The 23,983-nt window shown below is 47.6% G+C and overlaps 1 pseudogene; it reads right to left on the bottom strand.

Moving 5' to 3' along the window:
* Positions 1-663: 663 nt before the first annotated feature.
* Positions 664-13,262, bottom strand: LOC138817123 (signal-regulatory protein beta-1-like; annotated as a pseudogene).
* Positions 13,263-23,983: the final 10,721 nt, after the last annotated feature.

Genomic DNA, 23,983 nt, shown 5'->3' with positions numbered 1-23,983 from the left:
AGATGGTATGCAGAAGGATCATGTCTGTGCCAGGACAACAGAGTGTAGGCAGGGTTCTGGGGTCACCTACAGGTCCTTGCAGGGTCTTCTCTCCACTTGAGCAATGTGTCACCGCCCATGCAGAAGCTGTAGGGGAAGATCATTCATTCATTGGTTCATTCATGAGCTGTTATACGTGTTTATTGAACACCTACTGTGTGTCAAATACTCTGCTCAGTCTTAGCTCATGATGCAGATCAGAAGTGAAGCCCTATGCACTGCACTCTTCCTAGATTCTGAATTCCCTCCCATGCCCACATCCACCTGCCACTGATCAGAACCTCCCATTCTTCAGATACACCCTCTTCCAGATCACAGTGGTAGATGTATCATGTGAACACTTGGGGTTTTGATTGCATTCCACTCCTATGCCTTTGACTCTAACTTAAAACCTCCCAACTCTAGGACAAGATGCTATGCATAGATCTGGAACTTCAAAACACATCTGGAGAAAGTAAGAGCGTGCACAACCTTCTCTTGCTACTGGACTGGACTTGCAGGCAGTCTACAGATACCCTATGACTTTGTGTGCTCACTCTGAACTCCTTTTGCCTGCCCTTGCCTGCAGCCCTGGCCTCCCACCCTAAGACTAAGGGCCCACCCCAAACCCACCTGTCACAGAGTCTACCACCTGTAGACATAGGCTATGATGAGATTCATCAGCAGTAGCACCTTGAGGCACAGGAGCAAAGCCACAAAAATATGGGCAGACATCTCTGAATCTAAAAGCCACAGAACCGAAAGCCCTTCAGATTGGCTCTGTGAGGTTAGATGCTCGCTCATCTGGGATGAAGAGCCAGGAATGTTCAGAGCCAAAGAGCCAGATCTAACTCTAATTCCAGCTCTGAGCTCTTTTCTGTACACTTTTCACTCCTAAATAAGAGATAACTTTGGGACTGGCATGGTGGCTCCTAGCTGTAAATGCTAGCTGCTCAGGAGGCAGAGATCAATAGAATCACAGTTCAAAGCTAGCCCCGGAAAAAAGCTAAGACCTTGTCTCCACAAAGAAGCTGGGCATGGCAGCACATGTCTGTAATCTCAGCTATGTGTGAGACATAGGTAGGATGACAGTCCAAAGCCAACCCCGGCAAAATAATCTCAAGAACCTTACCCAAATCCCAATAGGGCTAGAGGTATGGATCCAGTGATAGAATGACAAGCACAAGGCTTTGACTCCTAAGCCGAGTACTGGTGGGGGAAAAAAAAGCAGAAATCTCACCTTGAACCTCTCCCAACACATGCTTATTTGAATATCTGGAAGCCAACAATTAGGTGCTTAGCTTTAAGGCATAAATCTGAATTTCGCCAATGCCAGTCCTTACAGCCTTGTGGTCATTTAACATGATCTGTGCTATGATCTCTAAATGTGCCATTTACAAAAATATCATATAAGTGAGTAAACTGAGTCTCTGAGAGATCACTGACTGTTGCCTCAGTTTACTGGAAATTAAAAGTTCAAGTTTACCTACACTCAAATGACAGTGTTGTCAACATACATTTTGACTGTATATGGGGTACAGGTATATTAGTTCACTTAATCCTCACAAGGACTCTGCAAATCAGTAACTGTCCTTACACCCTATCTACAAAGGAACAAAGTAGAGCCTGGAGACTTATATATATATGTGTAAGAATGTTGGGTGGAAAGTTGGGTATGGTGGCTCACATCCATAATCTCAACTACTTGGGAGGCAGAGATCAGGAGGTTTATGGTTTGAGGCCAGCATGGACAAAAAGTTATCAAGATCCCACTTCTCAACCAATAAGATAAGCATAGAGGCACGCTCCTGTAACCCCAGTTATGAAGGTGGCAGTCACAGTCACGGATGACCCCAAACAAATAACACCAACCTTTATTAGAAAAATAACTAAAAAAGGGGTGGGGATAGGGCAGGAGGCATAGCTCAATTGGTGGAATGCCTGCTTAGAATTCAAATCCAGGGCCACGAACAAAAAGAGCCTGTTCTGTGATCAGAGCAGACGTCCTGCCCCTGTAGGTGCAGCCTTGCAGAACAACATGCAGGCAAGCCTGCTCACTCCCTGCTAAACCCATCTGACAACTGCTAAACCCACTCTGCCTCCACAGTGATGAGCACCAAGCCGAAGTCTCTTTAGGGTGATTTATGTATGTATGTATGCATGCATTCATTCATTTATTCTGTTGTTTGTGGGGCTTGAACTCAGTGACTGGATGCTGTCCCTACACTCTCTTCCTCAAGGCTATCTCTCCATCACTTTGAACCACAGCTCCACTTCCAGTGTTCTTGGATTTTCCTGCCTGGGCTGGCTTTAAACTATGATCCTCAGATCTCAGCCTCCTGAGTAGCTAGGATTACTCGGCTCTTTTTAGGGCATTTTTGAGGAGGTTGAGCTGCGAACCACTCTTTGCACAGATATGAAAGAACCTTTCAGAATGCCTCTTCTGGAGGAAGTCGCTGGCTGGGTTCTATGCCCATTATTCAAGCACTCCTATTGGCTGGTGGGCTGGAGCTAACCTTGGAGACTATCAGCCTCCCTCTCTCTTCCACCAAATCCACTCAGGAGATGGAGGTAAGCCCCACTGCCCAAACTCACCTGGGCTCCTTGTATGTTTGTAGGTGGTGGGTGCTGCATACAGTATGAGGCTGGCCCCGAGGGGAGGCTGTGAGTCATGCTCCACCACACAGGTGAATATGTGCCCAGACCTCTGCATCTTTGTATTCGTCCAGTACACACTCTCCAGGGCACAGAAGCCATCTTATTCTGCACAGGCTCAGGCAGCGTGGTGTCCTTGACCACCTGGCAGTTCACCAGCCAGGTAAGACGCACATCCTGTGGGTAGAACCTCTGCACATGGCAGGTAACTGCCACCAAGCCAGAGGAGTGGATGACTGGGACACTGTCACTGTAGGGGGAACTGGCAGAGCCCAGAGAAAGCAGATGATTACAGTGCAAAATCCACTGGGAGTTCCTAGAGGACTAGGTTATTTGCCTACGATCAGCCCAGCATTCCACCTAGGAGATTTAGATCTTGGTTAAAAGGTGAATAATAAAAAAAAATGTTGTGATAAAGGAGAGTGTGCATGCATAAAGAATTCATATTTGCCTGGTGCTGGTGGTTCACGCCTATAATTCTAGCTACTCAGGAGGCTGAGATCTGAGGATCGCGGTTCAAAGCCAGCCTGGGCAGGAGAGACCGTGAGACTCCTATCTCCAATAAACCACCAGAAAACCGGAAGTGGCGCTGTAGCTCAAGTGGTAGAGCGCTCGCCTTGAGCTGAAGAGCTGAGGGACAGGCCCAGAGTTCAAGCCCCACGACCGACCAAAAAAAAAAAATGAATTCATATTTGAATGGATGGGTAAGTGGATGGGTGGGTGGATGGGTGGGTGGGTGGGTAGATGGATGAGTAAATGGATGGATGGTAAGTAGGTGGATAGATGAATGGATGAATGGCAGGATGGGTAGATGAATGGATGGGGAGTGGGTGGGTGGATGAATGGGTGGGTGGGTAGATGGATGATCAAGTGGATAGATGGATAGATGGTGGGTGAGTGGGTAGGTGAATGGGTAGATGGAAGGATGAGTGAGTAGATGAGTGAATGTATGGATGAATGAATGGTGAGTGGGTAGATGGATGAATGAGTGGTTAGTGGATGGATGGGTGAGAGATAGAGGGATGGATGGTGGATAGGTGGATGGATGAGTGAGTAGAAGAGTGGATGGATGGATGAATGGTGGGTAGATGGATGAATGAGTGGTTAACAAACAGATGGAGGGATGGTGGATGGGTGGATGGATAAGTGAGTAGAGGAGTGGATGGATAGATGATGGATGGTGAGTTGGTGGGGGGATGTACGACTGTGGTTAAGTGAATGGATGGATAGATGGATGGATGGATGAATGGTGGATGGATGATGAGTGGATGAGTGAATGGATGTATGGAAAAATAGTGGATGGGTGGGTGGATGGGTGTGTGGATAGACAGAAAGAAGGAAGTAAATGACCCTATAGCCAACAAGACCTTATGACTACATTTGTTGTTTCTGACACTGAAATGATGACATTCTCTAAAGTCAAATCAGCTCTCTCGGTCACAGCAGATTTCAGCCCTTGGTCTAGGATAGAGAATGAAAGCCCTTTAATTGAGCAAGTGGAAAGAACTGAGGGCCTCTGACTCCCAAATAGTCCTTCCTTATTCTCAGCCCTCCCAGCCCTGCAGAATGCTCTCAGTGCTGCTGCCCCAGGGGTGAACGACCAAGGCGAGATGCCAGCCCAGAAGCTTGCTGTCTGTGATCCTTCTTTCCTGCCCACACAGGGGCTCTCACCAAGCAAGGGCAAGACCTGAGGAGGGAGGACCAGGTCACTGGGGGCCTGGTGGGTGGTGCTGGGTGGTGCCTGGGGGTGGTGCCATCAACCAAGCGAACTCGGGGAAGTACCAAGTCCAGTGCAGCATCAACTCTCACCAGCAGCTAGACACAGTGGATGACGGAACCTTCTGTGTGCACAGCAGTGTTCAGGGCAGCCTGCATGCATTTTCATATTTTATCTTCACAAGAGCCAGTACATAAACATAGAAAGATGGTGTGAAGAGAAAAGGAAAGGAGAAAAGCCGCAGTTAGAAGGAACCTCTACAATAGCTGGGCTTGGTTTATATGATCATAATCCCAGCAGGTATAGAAAGATCATGATCTGAGGCCAGCCTGGGCAAAAACATGAGACCCTACCTGAAAAACCACAGTAAAGGGAATGAGGATGTGGTTCTCAAAGAGTAGAATTCTTGAGGCCCTGAGTTCAATACTAATACTAAAGAAAAAATTGGAACCAGATGCCGGTGGCTCACGCCTGTAATCCTAGCTACTCAGGAGGCTGAGATCTGAGGATTGTGGTTCAAAACTAGCCTGGGCAGGAAAGTCCATGAGACTTTTATCTCCAAGTAACCACCAGAAAACCGAAAGTGGCGCTGTGGCTCAAAGGTAGGGTGCCAGCCTTGAGCTGAAGAGATCTGGGACAGCAGCCAGGCTCAGAGTTCAAACCCCATGAGTGACAAAAAGAAAAAGGAAAAAAGAAAAGGAAAGTGAGCTGGTGGCTCACACCTGTAATCCTGTAATCCTGGCTGCTCAGGAGGGGGAGATCTGAGGATCACAGTTCCCAGCCAGGTGGGGCAGGAAAGTTCATGAGACTCTCATCTCCAATTAACCATCAGTAAACAAAAACAAAACAAGAAGTAGAGCTGAAGTGGGAGTAACGATTCTACAAAAAATGTTCTCATTACCTTACTCATGTAACTGTAACCCCTCTGTACAGCATCTTTACAAGAAAATAAAATTTAAAAAGAAAAGAAGTAGAGCTGCAGCTCAAAGTGGTAGAGTACTAGCCTTGAGCAAAAAAGCTCAGATATATCACACAGACCCTAGGACCAGCACTAAACACACACACACACACACACACACACACACACTGACCAAAACTGAACCTACACAAAATCAGGCCTTATTTTCATACAATGTTTTAAGAAGGAACTGGCTGAAACTTCATCCTGAAACCCTTTTACATCATGACATGGTTTTATTTAATTTGCTTTTTGATTATATTCTATGATTGCAGCTACCTATACCAATTCTTCAGAGGGACTGCATGCTTAGAGTAGAAAGAAACTGACCCCACTTCTCACCCCAAACTGTGCTTGTGACCCAATCAATACTTCACCTTCACATCCACAGCACAATCGTGGAAGGGTAACATGGAGAAACTATCTGAAATGAGGGTGAATCTGTTTTTATAGGGGACTCCTTAAACAAACCAGTGTCCCCAGTTTCCTTAGCATTGGAGATCATCTCCTCCTCCTCCTCCTCCTCTTCGTCCTATCTCCTACTTCTCCTCTTCCTCCTCCTCCTCTTCTTTTTAACTACTCATTCTCCCCAATATCATGTGCCTCCATTTTTTTAATCTGATTTTTTTTCAAAAGCCACTCAGTCATGGGTGTGGATTCTCAGCGGAGCATGATATGAGGGGCCACTCTTCGATGGAGGCTGAGCCCCCTCCCAGCAGGGGGCTGGCCTCCCAGCAGGCGGTTCCCGAGCTCCAAGTCCATCTTCCCCAGCCACACGTACAGCGTTCCACCTCAGTCTCCCAGAATCCCTCCCGCCTCTCTGCCAGTGATTTCTCTATAGCCAAGAAGAGCCACCTGGGCAAGTTGGTCTCCCACGCCCTGAGGCACAATGGTGGAGACCACCACTGCCCAGAGCAGCCATCTCCTGGGCCAGCAACTCACCCTGCCCTAGCCATTCCCCTTGCTTCCTCACTGCCACCCCTCAGGCCCCAGCCCCAGAGCCCTGTGCTCAGACTCCGCTTTCAGCACCAATCAACCGAGACACCCTGTGCCACGATGCGCTGGGCCGGGCGAAGTTCGGAGGAGCATCATTCTACTGCAGCGATCCATTCATGAATGTCTGTGCTGTGCATGGCTCTGATTGCCCCGCACACTGTCCCAGCTCCAGGAAATTATGTAATAAATACCCAGGTGAGGCAGATAGGAACATGAGTTTTCTTGACAGCCAAAGAGAGCAGAGGCAGCTGAGCACCAACTCACACCTGCAATCCCAGCTACTCAGGAGGCTGAGATCTGAGGATCACTGTTCAAAGCTAGCTGAGACAGGAAAGTTCATGAGACTGTTATCTCCAATTAACCACAAAAAGCCAGAAGTGAAGCTGTGGTTCAAGTGGTAGAGCTATAGCCTTGAGGGAAAAAAAAACAAGCTTAGACCCTGAGTTCAAGCCCTAGGACTGGCACAAAACAAACAAACAACATACACACACACACACACACACACACACATACACACACACACACACACACACACACACACATACCACCACCACCACTACCACCACCACCACCACTACCATCACCAGCAAAAGCTTACGGTTTCATTCAATTCACAAGAATGAGTCAAGCCCAGGCCAATCAACAACACAAATAAAACAGATAAAGAAACATTAGACCACACCCTGGTGAGAGAAATGATAGAAAACTATCACAGCTACTAAAATTTAGAAGGTCACCAACCCCTTCAATGTTTCTAATAGTATCTCAATTAAATTATAGAGATGTATGTGGTGGGGCAGGTTGTGGGTATGGGTATGTGTGTACAGAGTACAAATCCAGCACCCACAATGACCACCTGTGAGCTGTCACTACAGGTGCACCATCACTGAATCCCTGCCACCACAAAGCCATGCCAATTATTTCCCCATAGTGCTCAGAGGAGCCTGCCGCCAGAGGGGCTGGGGTGGGGGTGTGGGGGAGGTGTCCTTACCTCAGAGGTACTGGCTCAGGTTGATGACCTTCTGGAAGACCAGGATGGCTTCATGTTTCATGGAGCAGAGGATGGTGGAGAACACATTGTCTTCCTGCAGTGGGATGGACACGTTGCTGGTCACGGTGAATGTGTGTCTACTGGAGACGATGCTGGTGTGGGACTGAGGGAGCTGGTGCATGTTTTTGAACCAGGTCACCATCACCTGCTGTGTGTGTGCGCCATGAACGATGTGTAGCTCAGCCGGATGCTTGTGCGGGGCTCAGTATGCTGTCCAGGGCCTTTCAGGTTCCTATCGTGGTCCATCCTCCCTGTGGGAGAACAGCTTGCCATGAGTCCGGCAGGTGCCTGATGCCTGTGACTGCCCAGCCTCCCTGCTGAGAAGCCACAGCCTTCCAAGGCTGCTACAGATACCAGCAGAGGGGACCAGAGGGGATCCAAGACCCAGTTCATACACAGGCCAACACCACAGAGCAAATACCCCTAAGCAAACAGCATCCTGCATTTCCCCACACAGCCCCAAGGGGGCACTCATTCCACACTTGATGCAAGGGAGAACCAGGCAGGCTAGGTCAACATGCCAAGTCCATAGTTAGTCAGTGGACAAAGCTAGGGGTTTTCAGCGAGGTACCCCAGCCACAGGGTCTGTGCCCCTGGCCACTGCTCAGCTCCGACCTCAGTCCCCGAAAAGGGGAGACTTTCCTTTACATCTCACCAGGAAGGGGAAGGAGCACAGATTCAGGGGACCCACTCTGCCCACATCCACATCCCCATCCCTCTGGCTGAGCCTCTCCAAGCCTCAATTTCATCATCTGAGAAAGGGGAAGATTCCTGACGTAGAGTTACCAAATGAAGCGAGGAGCTTGTTGTACTTCGAAGTGCACTGTAGTTGTTCCACAAATGTCAGCTGGTGTGTGTGTGTGTGTGTGTGTGTGTGTGTGTGTTGGTCCTGGGGCTTGAACTCTGGGCTTAGGCTCTGTCCCTGAGCTTCTTTTGCTCAAGGCTAGTGCTGTACCACTTCAACCACAGCACTATTTCTGGCTTTTTGTGAATAGATTATTGGAGAAAAGAGTCTCACAGACATTCCTTTCTTGCTCAAGGCTTGTGCCATACCACATGAGCCACACCTCCACTTCCAGCTTTTTGCTGGTTATTGGAGATAAGAGTCTGACTTCAAATCATGACTGTCAGATCTCAGCCTTCTGAGCAGTTAGGATTACAGGCTTGAGCTTTTTTTGGCTTTCTGGCTTGCAGCTGGCACTCTGCCACTGAGCCACACCTCCAGCCCACCAATCACACTTTGAATGTGACCAGAGACAGAAAAGTCTCTGAGAGGGTTGCCACGTCACCTGACGGCCTCCTTGGCTAAGCAACAAAACTGACACTGCGACCCAGGGGCTCTGACCCGGAGTCGGGGGAATTTTCTGCTACATTAACTTCTAATTCTCCAAGGTTGGATTTCTATTCGCTGGTGATCTTAACGATTGCTTGGCTTTCAGCCTAACTCTGGCTGGTGGAGACTAAACCGGGGCTAAGCCCTCCAACCCTGCGCTCCCCTGTCCAGATGCCACACAGGGTATCGAGGGGGCTGGAGGGCGGGGGGGGGGGGGGAGAGCCTCCTTGGCAGATCCGCATGAGGATGTTGCCCTTGTCAGGGCAAAGCTGAGCAAAGACTTGGAAAGGGAAGGGCGAGGGGCCTGTTGTGGGACACAATTCCATTCACACCCAGCCCTAAAAGCCTGCCCCTGTTCTGGTGCCACGGGGAAAGCTGCTTGTGGCAGCCCAAGGCTGTGGACGGTGTGATGAGAAGTCAGCTCCTTAGGGTGGAGACTTGGAAACTCATGGGAGAGAACACAAAGGTTTGTATGCTGGGACGGGAGAGAAGGGAAGTGAAGGAAACACTGGTTTTGTGGTCAGATGGCTGGATCCTAAACCCAGCGCTGCAGAGACTGGAATTCGCTCCCTCTGCTGATGATCACAATGAGGCAAACATGTCTGGTATATTGTTAGTGCTATATAGGTGCACCAAATAGAAGCCAGGGCAAGGAGTGGGCGCTGACAAAGTAGGGCTCATAAGCAAGACACTGATGCAAAAGGATATTTACAGCAAATAGGAAAGGGCCTGATTGCCCTTCCAGCTGTGGGCCCTGGGGTGTCACGAAGCTGAACAAGAGACCAGGGCCATCTGAGTGAGGCCCTGCAGTGGCAGGCCCCGTGTGTGTGTGTGTGTGTGTGTGTGTGTGTGTGTGTGTGTGTGTGTGTGTAGATGTGGAGAAAAAAAAAATAAGACAGAAGAAAAAACCCTCAGGGTGAAGTCATCCAGGCACAAGGTACCTTGCTTCCCATTATTGGAGTTTTTCACCCAGACCTGTACATCCTGCTGGGCGGATGTTTTTCTCACTTTGAATGAGCAACAAAAGAAGGACACAGAGAAACTTAAAGAGAAATGGGATCATCGGCCTCTGAGAATTCCTAGTGCAGTCAGCTAAAGGCCAATTATGTCAGGCTCTGGGCCCTTCTGTCAGCGGACAGCGCCCCCTGGTGGAGAGAAAATATCTGCAGCCACAGATGGAGAAAATTAGGGCTAGGAGGTGTACTAAGGGAGTCAAGAATTCTAAGCCAGGGGCAGTGTCTCAAGCCTAGGTGGATAGTTATATCATCATCGTTATCATCATCATCATCATCATCATCATCATATTTTTTAGCTACTTGAGGGGTGGAGGCTCAAGTTTTAAGGTCTGCATAGGGGTATTAAAGTTCTCGAGATTCCATCTCAACCAGTAGCTGGGTGTAATGGTATGCACCTGTCATCCTTGGGGGACAGCCCCGCCCAATCCCAGCACCAAGTGAGACCCTCCCTTGAAAATAACCAAGGCAAGAAAGGGGGTGGGAGCCATGGTTCTAGTAGTCTAGCACCTGCCTTGTAAACACAGGATCCTGAGCTGACTCTTCAGAATTGCCCAAAACCTTTTTTTGAATTACCTTGATTTCCAGAAACTTCCAGCTGAACTAGTCTTGATTAATGGCTTTCCTAGAAGGGTTTGGGGGCACAGCAGTTCTTAATCTCCACTGTTTCTTGCAATCAAGCCTTAAGGCAGAGAACCGCATGGAATGGGAAGATGGAGAAACCCACTCACTCCTTAGTTGAGGGGAGGGGAAAGAATGTATAAATAGCTGTGTGGGAACTTTCTCATGAACCAGGTCTTCCTGCCTGCCTTCAACTACCTTCCAGGGCTCCAGGCCAATGCTACCCCAGAGAGAGAGGAGGAAGGGAGGGGGGAGAAATGGGAAAGAGACAAAGAAGCCCACCTTTCTCCTTAGCTGGTCCTCTCAGGGTGATGTTGGATTTTACAGAGTTCTGGTCATCCTGAATCACCCAGCACACAAACTCACTTCTCTGACCTCATCCTGCACTGTGTGCTCCAGAGAGAATGTTTCATCTGGGTTTCTTCTGGCCTGGGAAGAGTCTACATTGTGTCTGTTCTTCATCCAGGTGAGGTGGGTAGAAGGAGCTCATGTCACAGGTCAGGCTCACGTGGATACAGACCCCAGAGGATGTGATTTTCAAAGAAGGAATACCTGAGCAGAGGAATAAAAAGTAAGAGCTGGTAAAATTAGCATCACCCTGAGGCTTCTCTGTCCTAGAGACCTGTCTTAACATCTCTCACTCTTTTTTAAGCAAATGTTTTTTCTCTCTCTCTGACATGCTCAAATAAGGCAAGTAGGGCTCAACGTTGATATTCATTCAATATAGATAGAGGTATGTGGGTTTTGTTTTTTTGTGATTTGTTTTTTGAAATATCAGAGTAACAAGAATTACCTATTGGGCCTCAATGACTCATGACTTAATCCTAGCTACTCAGAAGGCTGAGAACTGAGGATCACAGTTCACAGCCACCCTGGGCAGGAAAGTCTGTGAGACTCTTATCTCCAATTAACCACCAAAAAAGCTGGAAGTGAAGCTGTGTCTCAAGTAGTAGAGAGCCAGACTTGAGAAGAAAAAAAACCAAAACCCAAAGGAACAGTGCCCAGTTCTTGAGTACAAGTCTGAGTACCAGCACCCAAAAAACAACAACAAAAACAAACACACCTAAAAGCAATTACAATAGCAACATTATCAATAGAAGGGAGACGCTTGGAACAGGAGGCTGCAACCAGGTAAGAACAAGAAGATGGGGCATCTATAAAGCACCTACTATGCACCCCTCTAGGACCTTCATAAGGAAAACTCATCTTCAACAGAAGTCTACATTTTATTCCCATCCCCCCCACCCCCCAGTAGGAAACCAAGGCAGAAAATATTTATGTGCTCAGAGCCATTCAACTTGTAAAATGACACAGGCAGCCAGCCTCTGGGACCTATGATTCTTAAAGTCTATATGTACAGTGCTCAGAGGTGTTGCTGAGGAATTTCAGTTCCCCCCTTAGGTAAACCTAAGGGTTTAGGATTCAAATCCAATCTGGCCATGCCCACCCCACAAATGACACACAGACAGACAGACAGACAGACAGACAGACACACACACACACACACACACACACACACACACACACACACACCTCTTGGAGCACTTGAGAGAGATTCATGGTGGCTTTCAGGGGCTTGTTGAGGTCCCTGTGGGTGACTTCACAGGTGACCTGGGACAAAATGTTGTGTGGGGTCAGGTCCACCCAGGCCTTGCTGGGGATAGAGTGAGCGTCATCTTGGAGCAGCTGGTGCTGGTCCACTGCGGGCCACTCATCGTTGCTTGGTCAAGTGACGTTGAAGTCCTTGGAGCTGAAGGGGCCAGTGGTGCAGTTGAAAGGGGCTGACGTTCCAGGGCTTGTCCTTTCAGCGGGGCCCCTGAGAGAGATGAAAGGCTGCCCGGCTGCAAAAGAGAGACATGGCGACTGCGTGCCCACTGAGTCACGGTCCAACGTATAGCAATCTGCAAGAGGAGGCCCTGTGGGCCTACTATGCTGTATGTGGCTCCAGCCTTGGGGAGCACACAGTCAGAAGATGGATTGAGTTGGGATGGGAAGGTAAGGAACCATGCTCTCCGTTTTGGGGTATAAGTTTATGAAGACTTCAAAATCAAGAAGCATCATGAAGCCAGGCACTAGTGGCTCATGTGTGTAATCCTAGTGACTCAGGAGGCTGAGATCTGAGGATCATGGTTGGAAACCTGCCCTGGCTGGTCTGTGAAACTCTTAGCTCCACTAAACTACCAAAAAACCTGGAAGTCTATGGTTCAAAGCCCCCCTGGATGAGAAAGTCCAGAAGACTCTTATCTCCAATTAACTACCAAAAAGCCAGAAGTAGAACTGGGGCTCAAGTGGTAGAACAGTAGCTTTGAGCACAGAAAGCTCAGCACCCAGGCCCTGAGTTCAAGTCCCATGACTGGCACACGTGCACATGCACACACAAAGGTTCTTATTTTTCCCCACAGGAGTCATAGGAGACTGCTGGTATTGGCCTCAATTTCCAGAAGAGCTTCCTGCCTTCACACCCTCTTTCAACTCAGATCTCACACTCTCGGCCCAGAGCTGGAACCTAGGAAACATGTCCGCTCTTGCCGCCTGGCCTCCCTGCAGCCCCTTCCCCGATATCACATGTCCCTCCTCGGACCCCCAAGTTCCCTCTACCTCCCTTGGCCCACAAGGTCCACACTGAGGAGAAAATGTAAAACAGCACTGAGGCGCAGGAAACAGCCCGGGCAGGGCTTCCAAGCCTCAGTCTCCCCGCCCTGGGCCACAAGATAGTGGTGGTGGGGAGCTGGTCATTTCGGAGGCTCCTTCTTACCTGTTCTGAGGGTATCCTTGAGCAATATGCAGAACTCACCTGTGAGTCCCAGCAGAAGGGCGGGCAAGAAGGGGTCTAGGCCCTGCCTGGGGGTGGCAGACCTCGAGAGAGGTGCCCCACGTCCCCGATCTGAGCCCGTGGACATGACTGTGCATGAGCCTGGGGTGTCTTGTGTGGGTTTCTGCCCCCAAAATGTGAGCCACTAGAATGGAAGTGGTCTCTGTGGCCAAGATCTCCATCCACACTCCACTGGCCCACAGCTGGGGCTGGGCTGCGGCCTCTGGCCAGTGTAATGCTCTCTGTGCTCCATGGAGGGACTGAGTTCTGCCTGGAGCTTCATGCTGCGGAGCTGCCTTGGCTGCAATGAGTCTTGGGTCCCCTCCCCTGAGGCTGTCCAGTCCCAGCCCAGGGTCCCAGGGCGGCGGGTTGCGGTGGTCCTGGATAAGCACATTCACAAATAAGACCAAAGGCAGCAAAGACAGAGGTTGGGGGGTTGAAACCTCTCGCTGTCCCTCTACCTAACTAGGGGCCAAGAATGTCCCTTGGGCCTTTTTGTTTTTTAGTTTTGTTTTTTTGTTTGTTACTATGAGGGTGCTCTACAGAGGGGCTACAGTTACGTGAGTCAGGTAAAAAGGACATTTCCTTTTGTACAATATCGCCCCTTCCCTTCGCTGTCTCTCAGTTTTTCCCTCCCCTTTCCATCCACAGTTGTATAGTTCATTTTCAACATAGTGTCCAGGAAGTACCACTACTGCATTTGTTCACCCTGTATCCCTCCATTTTTGTGTCCCCTATTACCTTCCCAAAGACATATACATGAACAAACAGGACACAAAGAAAAGAAAAGAAAAACAGCAACAAAGACAAAAACCTCTTGTTTCCATTTCCTGGAGTTCCATTTTGATAAATATTATTTTGTATGATCAGATGCACATAGGCATTGTGCCTTTGTGTTCTCCTAAAAGTATCCTCCTTTGGTCTCACTGTGTGTGAATGCCAAGAGACCTGTATAATTTATTATGTCTGTGTATTTTTGATCTAGCTTCTACCATGGACCTATTCTATTGCCCAGAATTGTCTGTCAGGCTCCAACTAGTCAGTTCCTGACCAGCCTAGGAAAATAAGCTTCCCTCACCCCCAATCTCTCTCTACTCCTCATCACACTTCAGCCAGCTTTCCCATGGTCCATTGTGACAGACAGACACACAGACAGACAGGCCTTTGTCCGGTTCCTCCTATGGAAAAGATCTGTCTTGAAGATGCTGCCTCTGTTTCCTGGCTGTGGGCAGCGGTGGCACACTCTGTGCACACATTAGGAACTTCAGAATAGCCGGGGGTCTCCGCCCCCTCAAGGCCCCCTTCCACTAATGTGGGAGAAAAGACCCAGTGGAGTTGCCAGTGGGGGGAGGGGGGAGCTTGTTACGGATGCCTATTGCTGCCTACTGCTGCCCCCTACTCCACCCAACCAAGCAAGCCACCCCAAAAGGTCTGGGTGCCTTCACAGAGAGGAGGCTGGCACCTCTTTCCACATGGAGTTACTGGTCTGTCTTTGTACCTCACTGAGCAAGAGAAAGGAATTGGAGAGCTAGGTGCCAGTGGCACTGCCTGTAATCATAGCTACTCAAGAGGCTGAGATCTGAAGATCAAGGATTTGTATCTACAATTAACCACCAAAACAGCTGGAAGTGGAACTGTGGTTCAAGTGGTAGAGTGCCAGCCTTGAGCAAAAAGGACAGAGATAGAGCTCAGGCCCTGAATTCAAGCCCTGGTACTGTTGTGTATATGTGTGTGTGCATGCATGTGTGTGTGCGTGCACACACACACACACACACACACACACACACACACACACACACACACACACACACACACACACACACACACACACACACACACACAAACAGTGCAACTGGGTAACCTGGAAAGTTGATCTGTTCAACAAAGGGCCAGCACCTGCATAGAACCTTCCTGAGCCTATTTCTACGCCCTTAGGAAGGGACTGGTGATACGTGCCTAGCACCGCTTGATTTTTACACAGAGAAAGGCTGGAGTCTTAACTAGAAAATAAGAGCTTAGCAAATGTGTTTCATCCTAAGAAATACACTTTCCCAAGCCATTCCCCTCTCCATTCTCTGGTTAATTTCTCCACTATGTTCTGTTTTCACTCAACTCTGTCCACAGAAATATTGTGGGAGCCACATACAGAGCTCGAGATTTTCTAAAATCCATATGTAAAAAAATGAAAAGGAAAGGAAACAGGTGAAATTAATTTTAATGACTATAACCTTTAATTTAACATCCAGATATATTCCACCATGCCAGCCATATTGTGGTATTTAATGTGCCTTCTCCTTTTGTCTTTGCATTTCCTACAAAGTGAAAACCAGCCCTTCCCAAACAATGAGGCTGTGTTGAACCAACAGTAACAAAAACATGTGTACTGCTTGAGTTTTTATTTTGATCAATTAAAATTAAATACAATGTCAAATCTAGTGCCTGTTGGTGCTGTTCTCACTGCTAGAGGCACAGGTGGCGGCCGCCACCAAGCAGGAAAGAGGAACAAACTTCCTTCGTCAGTCTCCTGGGTGCAGGCACTTTACTTGCTTAGCATTTATCGCAGTTATATTAAATTTTAATTTTCAATTAGCAGCATAATGACGCTTTCTCTTATTAGACTCTAGGACCTGGAGAGCAAGAACCACATCACATCCTGCTTCACTAATGAGAATGTCAGAAATATAGTAGGTGTTCAGTGAATGTTTGTTGGGTGGATGGATGGATGGATGGATGGATGGGTGGATAAATGGATGGATCATGGCTGACTGGATGGATGGATGATGGATGGATGGATGGATGGGTCAATAAGTGGATGGATGTATGGATATATGGATGGATGAATGGATGGATGAATCTATGGCTGACTGGTTGGATGGCTGGATACATGGATGGATAGGTGAATGGACAGATAGATGACAGAGGGATGGATGGATGAATGGGTGGGTGAATGGATGGATGGGTGGATGGATAGGTGGATGGATGGATGAATAGGTGGATGAATGGATGGATCTATGGCTGACTGGATGGATGGATGATGGATGGATGGACAGATGGATGGATGGATTGCAGAATGTATGATTTGGATCTACAACTACACAGATAAGTCCATGACTCTACCAACAGGAAGGTCATGTGCTATAGAGTAAGGGAAGAGAGAACCAGTCCCAGCTAGATAGCAAAGAAGGTATCCTTCTTGGAAGTAGGTTTGCCTTAAAGGGATCCTGCATTGGCACTTCAGTATTAATCACACCATCTGCACAGACAGAGGAGACTGACACACCAGTCAGTCTCCTGCATGGGGGTGGGGAGCTAAGGGTGCCTGCCTGGTGAGGCTGGAAAGCTCAAGGAGAAATGGGGAGATGAGAGTCCTCCGGTGTATGGTCTGAGGAGAGACCAGGCATCCACAGGGCTTCCCCAGGCTGGGCCACTGGGCTGGGCTTGGTTTTTCCTGCATGGAGTCCCAAGGGTCTCCTTCAAGATTCTAGCACAGATAGGAACTGACTCTCACCTGCTCCAGAAACAAAGTCTTTCTAGAAACTGAAGGACCTTGTCACCAGTCTGGACCCCTGGCCCAGCCAAGTGGAACCAAAGAATGACAGAGAACCTCCAGTTCCTCAGAAAAGGGTATATCAATGGTCTTTAAAGTCCAACCCTTTGCTGCAATGATCCATGATCCTTCATCCTCACCCTGACTCATACAGGCCTCAGACTCCCCCTGGATGACGCATTTGTGCCTTAGTCTAAGGCTCTGTAATCAAAGACCCATCTCCCTGCCCCCATGGTGATTGGACGCCTGGAGGGCAGGGGGCCTCCATGGCCACTCTCTCCATCCCAGATCCTCAGTGCCTAGCAGAGCTGCGCACTCAGGGAATTCATGTTCTTTCCCACTGACTCGTTCCTACCTCAACTCTTTCCTCAATTAGGAAACCAATCAGGTACCTGCCAGGCACTAGTGGAGCAAGTAGGCAGTGGGCCAGACAGGCCTCTGCCCTTCCAGAGGCCACATTCCAAAGAGATGGGTGGACATCAGGAGTAACTGGGCAGTGTTGTTCCGGGTGGACATGAAGGAACATACAGAAGACGGGAGACAGAGAGCGGGATGTATAAGAAGCTGTAACTGGGGAGGGGGCATGTGAGCTGGGACCTGAGCAGGGGGAGCCATGGAGAGTTCTAGAAGGAGGGGGAATGATCCAGAGAGGGGAATGGAAGGTGCAGGACCGGGCCTGAGAGCATGCATCTCTAAGCCACAGTAAGATCGCTATGGTGGGAGCAGAGAGTCAGGGGGCAGGGGCAATGGCTGGAATCTCAGGATCCCAGGGTGCCTCCTGGGGGAAGGAGGTGGACTGTGTGCAATGCCATGGGCTGGAAGCAGGGCTGGCAGGATCCAACCCCCAGCTGGAAGACACACACTGTGGCTGGTGGCGGAGGGGGGGGGGGTGTTGGTGGGAGAGGAAGAGGTGGCTGCAACTGTGGGCAGGTGTCTGGGGCTGGGGGAAAGGCCCATAGCGACTGGGTGATAGATATTCACACCTCGGTGGCCTGTCACGGTTTCCAAGGACACTGCAAAGTGAGGCCTTCTGGGAAAAGAATGGAGCTGGAGAGAGGCTGATCACTCAGCCATGAGTTCCTTGTCCTGCAGCTTCTGTCTCAAATGACTCCTCTTGGAAGCCTTCCTGACCTCACCCCCCAGTGGGCTGCGGAGTCCCAACTCAGAGGCCCCTCAGCCACTGACCTGAGAGGAGCGCCTACCATACTTTATTACAGAGAATTTCTAGCAACTTCCAGAGAAGTCGAGGTGAGACTGCGCACAAGGCTCAACACACAGAAAGCACTCAACAAGTATTTTCTCATGAATGCCTGTGCATACGGTGCCAAGGTATCAAGCATTCCACCCTAAGAACTCACACTCGCTTCAGGAGAGGGCTAGCTACTGCCCCTGGCCCCACTTCTGAGAAAACCCCTTTGGAGAGTGGTCCTCAGAACTCCCAGCCCCCCTGGTTGATCCTACAGTGAGAGAGGAAAAGACTGGCTGGGAGAAATTTCAGACAAAGATGTGAAAGGCTAACCACTCTCTTTCATTTTGGGTCAGACTAAGATGTGAAAGGTTGCCAAGTGTTTTTTGTTTGTTTGCTTTACTTTTGTCTAGATGTGATTCCTGAAATGGTCTTAGTGAACCCAACTGGGTACTCATTAAGAAAACTCAATGAGTCGAGGAAAAGAAACAAGGGGGGGAGAGAAAAACAAAACAGGGGCTAAAGAAGCCCCTTCTTTGGGTATTTCCCACAATTCCAGCTAACTTCTGTGGTCCTGGAGCTTAAGACTTCAACCATGACTCAGTTGTTGGCCCCTAAAAGAGCAGATTGATAGGAGATAGCGAACATCAGCACACACCGGTGGCTTCAGTGGTGGACTTCCAGGCTCTCTGCCCTCCCGTGAGACACCTGTGGGTGCGGGAGGGGGAACCCAGCAAGACAGGAGACAGACATGATTGTTATCACACCCAATCATACCACAGAGTCTGTGATAGCACAGATGGTTATCACAGAGCAGAGGCTGATGGAAAGTACGGAGACTCATGTCAGCTTTTACTAGAGGAAACACTTTCTAATAACTCCACCTCTGAGGGGAAGTGAGCATAGGAGCTAGAGTATAGGGATGTGGGAGAGAGTCTCTGCCTGCCAAGTTGAACAGAAGCTGTTGTTCAAACCAACACCTTCACTGGACATGAAATCAATTGGGTGGGTGTAACCTAGAATTGTGTGTGTTCCAGTCCTGGGGTTTGAACTCCAGGCCTGGGCCCTGTCCTTGAACTTTTGTGTTCAAAGTTGGTGCTCTATCACTTGAGCCACAACTCCATGCCCAGCCTTCTAGTGGTTAATTGGAAATAAGGCTCATAGACTTTCCTGCCTGGGCTGGCTTTGAACTGCAATCCTCATATCTCTGCCTCCTGAGTAGCCAGTATTATGGGTGTAAGCCACCAGTGCCCTGCTTATTTTATAGAATTCTGACATGTGGTTGGAACCCTGGTTTAACAAGGGAGTTGGGGAGAGAGCATAGGCTTTGCGAGCGATCTGAGAGCCATGGAGGTTAGACCAGTGTCAGATCAAGGGAACAGTCTGTGTCTGATTATCTGTTAGCACAAGCCAGCCAAGGAAGGTCTTCAACAAGGAAATATTTTATTCTTACAATTTATGATTCTTGAAAACCTGGAAGGGAATGAGGGAAGGGGTGATACTGTTCATAAAGAAATGTAATCCTAGCTACTCAGGAAGCTGAGACAGGATTGCAGTTTGAAGCCAGCCCTGGCAGGAAAGTCAGTGGGACTCTTATCTCTAATTATCCACCACAAACCAGGAGTGGCACTGTTGCTCAAAGTGCTCTAGGCTTGAGGAAAAGAGCTGAAGAACAGCACCCAAGCTCTCAGTTCAGGCCTCAGGACCGACAAAAAGAAAAGAAAAAGATAAACAATGTACTCATTACTGACTTATGTAACTAACCCCTCAGTACATCACCTTTATAATAACAATGAAAAACTTAAAGAAGACCAATTTACTATTCCTCCATTATAAAACTCTGAGTCTACATGCCCCAGTTTTTAGAACTCCAAGAGTATAAGTCCTATGATATTTGTGGCTCCTAATATTTCTCACTTGCTGTAGTAGACTGACATTAAAATGGCCAGGGTAGTGGCTTATGGTTCTCACTCCAACATGTAGAGAGCTTGGATGTCATTACTCCTCTTTTCAGATCAGAATAAGGACAAGTAACAGAAGCTGAAAGAAATCCATGACTTTTCTTGAAACCATCAGAGAATACAGCTTGTAGGGCAGGCAACCACCTGAAACCTTGACTGCCAAGACTGCTACCCGGAGCAAGACCACAAGTCAGGGGAGCATTTATTTAGCCGTTCTGGCAATTTGCCTCAGTGCAGACTAGCATGCATGTAAGGCTCTGGGAGGGAGGGAGGAGAGAGACAACGTCAGGGTTTATAGGTTTTCCCTCCAGAAAGCTCCTCATGTTACCATCTGCCAATCAGGCTCCAGGATAATGTCATGAGTGACAGCTGCAAGACAGAGTCTGAGGAACCGTTTCAAGGAAAGCCAAGAGAAGAAGAGGAAACAAGGACCCTAAAGGAATCAGCCACTCCTAGCACCTGTTATCACAAGATGAAATGGAGCCCAAGTCCCGGCAGGATTCACATCAAGCCTCACCCTGAAGGTCTGTTTTCCTCAATATTTGTTACCCCACAGAACGTGTCCAACTTTCAACCAAAAGTAAACAAGGTATGCTGTATGAGTTTCCTGAGGCTGCTGTAACAAATTGCCATGGCAAGTTGACTCAAAATAGACATTTATTCTCTTACTGTGGTGGCCAAATATCCAAAGTCGTTATCATTGAGCTAAAATCAAGAGGTTGGCCAATTGTGCTCCAGTTGGAAGGCTTGGGCCAGTAATTCCTGTTACAATTCCTGGCGGATGCTGGCATTCCTTCCCACCCCCACCCCCACCCCCAGTCCGGAACTCAAACTGGGTACCTGGTACTTTCATTCATTGGCTGGCACTCTACCAATTGAGCCACGCCTCCAAACCCAACATTCCTTGGCTTGGGGCCAATCCATAGGAATCTCTGTCTCTGTGATCACATCCTCTCCCCTTTCCCTTCTCCTCTCTCCCCTCTCCCTTTTCCTCTCTCCCTTCTTCCTTCTCCCCTGTCTCATCTCTTTTTCCTTTCTCTCCTCTCCTCTTTTTCCCCTCTCCCCTCTCTTCTCTCCTTTCTTGTGCCCATCCTGTGGCTTGTACTCAGGGTCGGGGTGCTGTCCCTAGGCTTTTTCCACTAAAGGCTAGCTCTCTACCACTTGAGCCACAGCTCCACTTCTGGCCTTTTGATGGTCAATTAGAAATAAGAACCTCATGGACTTTCCCTACCTGGGCTGTCTTTGAACTACCATCCTCAGAGCTCAACTTCCTGTATATCTAGGATTACAGGCATAAGCCACTGGTGCCTGGCCCTATTTGTCTCTTATAAGGAAATATGTGCTTGTATTTAAGTTCCACCTGGATAATTGAAGATCATCTTCTCATTTTAAGATCCATTATTCAGCCTGACATATAGGCCAAAAAGCCAGGAAAAGTACAGAGGATAGAGACAAAACAACCATCAGAAGCAGAATAAGATATAACATAGATCTTAGAATTCCCAGATGGCCAATTTAATACCTATTATCAGTACATTAAAAGTTATAATGGAGGGCTGAGAAGTTGTCTCAGTGATAGAGTGCTTGCCTTGCATGCATGAGGCTCTGGGTTCGATTCCTCAGCACCACATAAACAGAAAAAAACCAGAAGTGGCATTGTGGCTCAAGTGGTAGGGCACTAGCCTTGAGCTGAAGAGCTGAGGGACAGCACCCAGGCCCAGAGTTCAGCCCTCACAACTGACCAAAAACAAAAACAAAAAAACAGTTATAATGGAAACATGTTTCCTCAAAAAGGCTACTCGTTAGGCCACAACATAAATCTTACTAAATTTTAAAAGATTAAAATTATATAAAGTGTCTTTTCTTACTTTGATTTCCTGTCCTGTCTTTTAATTATTATTAACTAGTCCTTTTAGTACTTTAACACTGTCTTTTTTTTTTAAGGGTATCTTTTCTGATCACAAGAAAGTGAAATAGAAATCAATGACAGAATAAAAACTAGAAAATTCATAAAAATACAGAAACTAAACAACATACTTTTTTTTTTCTTTTGTGCCAGTATTGGGGCTGAAACTTAGCAATCTTGCTTGGGTTTTTCACTCAAGGCTGGTACTCTACCACTTGAGCCAAACCTCCAATTCTGGCTTTTTACTGGTGAATCTGTTGGATTTGTCTCCCCAGTCTGGCTTTGAATCTCAATCCTCAGATCTCAGCTGAATAGGTAGGATTATAGGTGTGAGCCACTGGTATCTGGCAAATACTCTTAAAAACCAATGAGTCAAAGAAAAATAAATCACAAAAGAAATTAGAAAATACCTTGAGGCAAACAAGAATAAAACATAATGTACTAAAACTCATGGGGTGCATCAAAGGTACTGCCTAAAGAGAATTTTATAGCTATAAACATCCACATTAATAAGGGGGGAAGATAACAGATCAATAACTTGAACTGGAAAAAGAAGAACGAGCGAAACTCCAAGCTGAGCTCAGAAATAAAGATTAGAAACACAATACAGAATCAATGAAATCAAAAGTCAGTTCATCAAAAGAAGATTAAAAATAGGCAAACTTTAGCTAGATGGGAAAAAAAGAGAAAAAAAGATGACTCAAATCAGAATTAAAAATAGGAACATTATTACCAATTTTATAGAACTAAAAGAAGATTATAAGCCAGTACAAGGAACAAAGCTTGTGAATATAAATTGAATAATCGGATAAGATGGTCAAATTTCTGGAAAGAAACAAATTACCTTAACTGAATTTGAAGTTATAGAAAATTTCAACAGACTTATAACAAGAGATTGAGTTAGTAATAACAATGTGAGTAAAATCAGCAAAATGCTATGACCAAGTGGGAGTCATCCCAGACATGCAAGGAAGGTTCAACATTAAAAAAAAATCCATCAGGGCAGGTATTGGTGGCTCACACCTGTAATCACTGATGCGCAGGAGGCTAAGATCTGAGGATCATGGTTCAAAGCCAACCTGGGCAGGAAAAGTCTGTGAGATTCTTATCTCCAAAATCACACCAGAAAACTGGATGCGGTGCTATAGCTCCACTTGTAGAGCACTAACTTTGTAGAGCACTAATCTTGAACAAAAAGAGCTCAGGGTCAGTTTCCAGGCCCTGAGCTCAAGCCCTACAACTGACAAAAAAAAAAAAAAAAAGAAGAAAAAATCAATCTGGCCAGGCACCGGTGGCTCACGCCTGTAATCCTAGCTATTCAGAAGGCTGAGATCTGAGGAACAACCAAGGCAGCCAAACCTATGGGACTCTAATCTCCAATTAATCTACAAAAAACTGGACCTGGAGGCATGGCTCAAGCAGTAGAGCTCCAGGCATGAGCAGAAGGAGAGTGTGAAGCCTTGAGTTCACTGTTTGGGGACACACACACTCACACACACACACACACACACACACACACACACACACACACACAGACTAAAAGACTTGAATAAACATTTCTTCCAAGAAGATATATAATTGTCTAATACATATATGGGAAGACATTCAATGTCAGTAGTCATTAGGGAAATGCAAAATCAAAACCACAATGAGGTATCACTTCATACCTATCAATATTTTATGGAAATCAAGGTGTCGGAGGCAAGGCTATGGAAAAATTGAAGTCCTTGTACACTGCTGGTAAGAATGTAAAATGGTAAAGCCTCTGTAGGCGAGTTTGCCAGGCCCTCCAGAAGCTAGACAGAGAATCAGCAGATGACAGAGCAATTCCACTTTTAGCCTTAAGCCCCCAAAGGACGGAAAATAATAATTCAAACAGACAAGTCATCCACCAAATATTCATGGCAGCATGATTCACAATTGCCAAAAAGTGGGAGCAGGCTGTGTCCCTCCACTGATGAAGGATAAACACGCAGGACCTCTACACACATAAAGGGATTTCACTCCATGGCAGAGAGGCCTCACGCTGTGATAAATGCTCTGACAAAGGGAAACCTTGAAACACCTCCCTAAGAGAGCCAGAGACAAAGTGACAAACAAATTGCACTCACCTGAAATGGCTAGAAGCAGGCAAATTCATAGAGACAGGAGAACATTGGTGACATTAGTAGTTACCAGGGGCTGGGTGAGGGAGGGCAGGGGGGGAGTG

This window comes from Dipodomys merriami, unplaced genomic scaffold (assembly GCF_024711535.1).
Source record: "Dipodomys merriami isolate MVZ:Mamm:240054 unplaced genomic scaffold, mDipMer1.0.p SCAF_7, whole genome shotgun sequence".
NCBI lineage: Eukaryota > Metazoa > Chordata > Mammalia > Rodentia > Heteromyidae > Dipodomys > Dipodomys merriami.
This window is presented reverse-complemented; position numbering and strand designations above follow the sequence as displayed.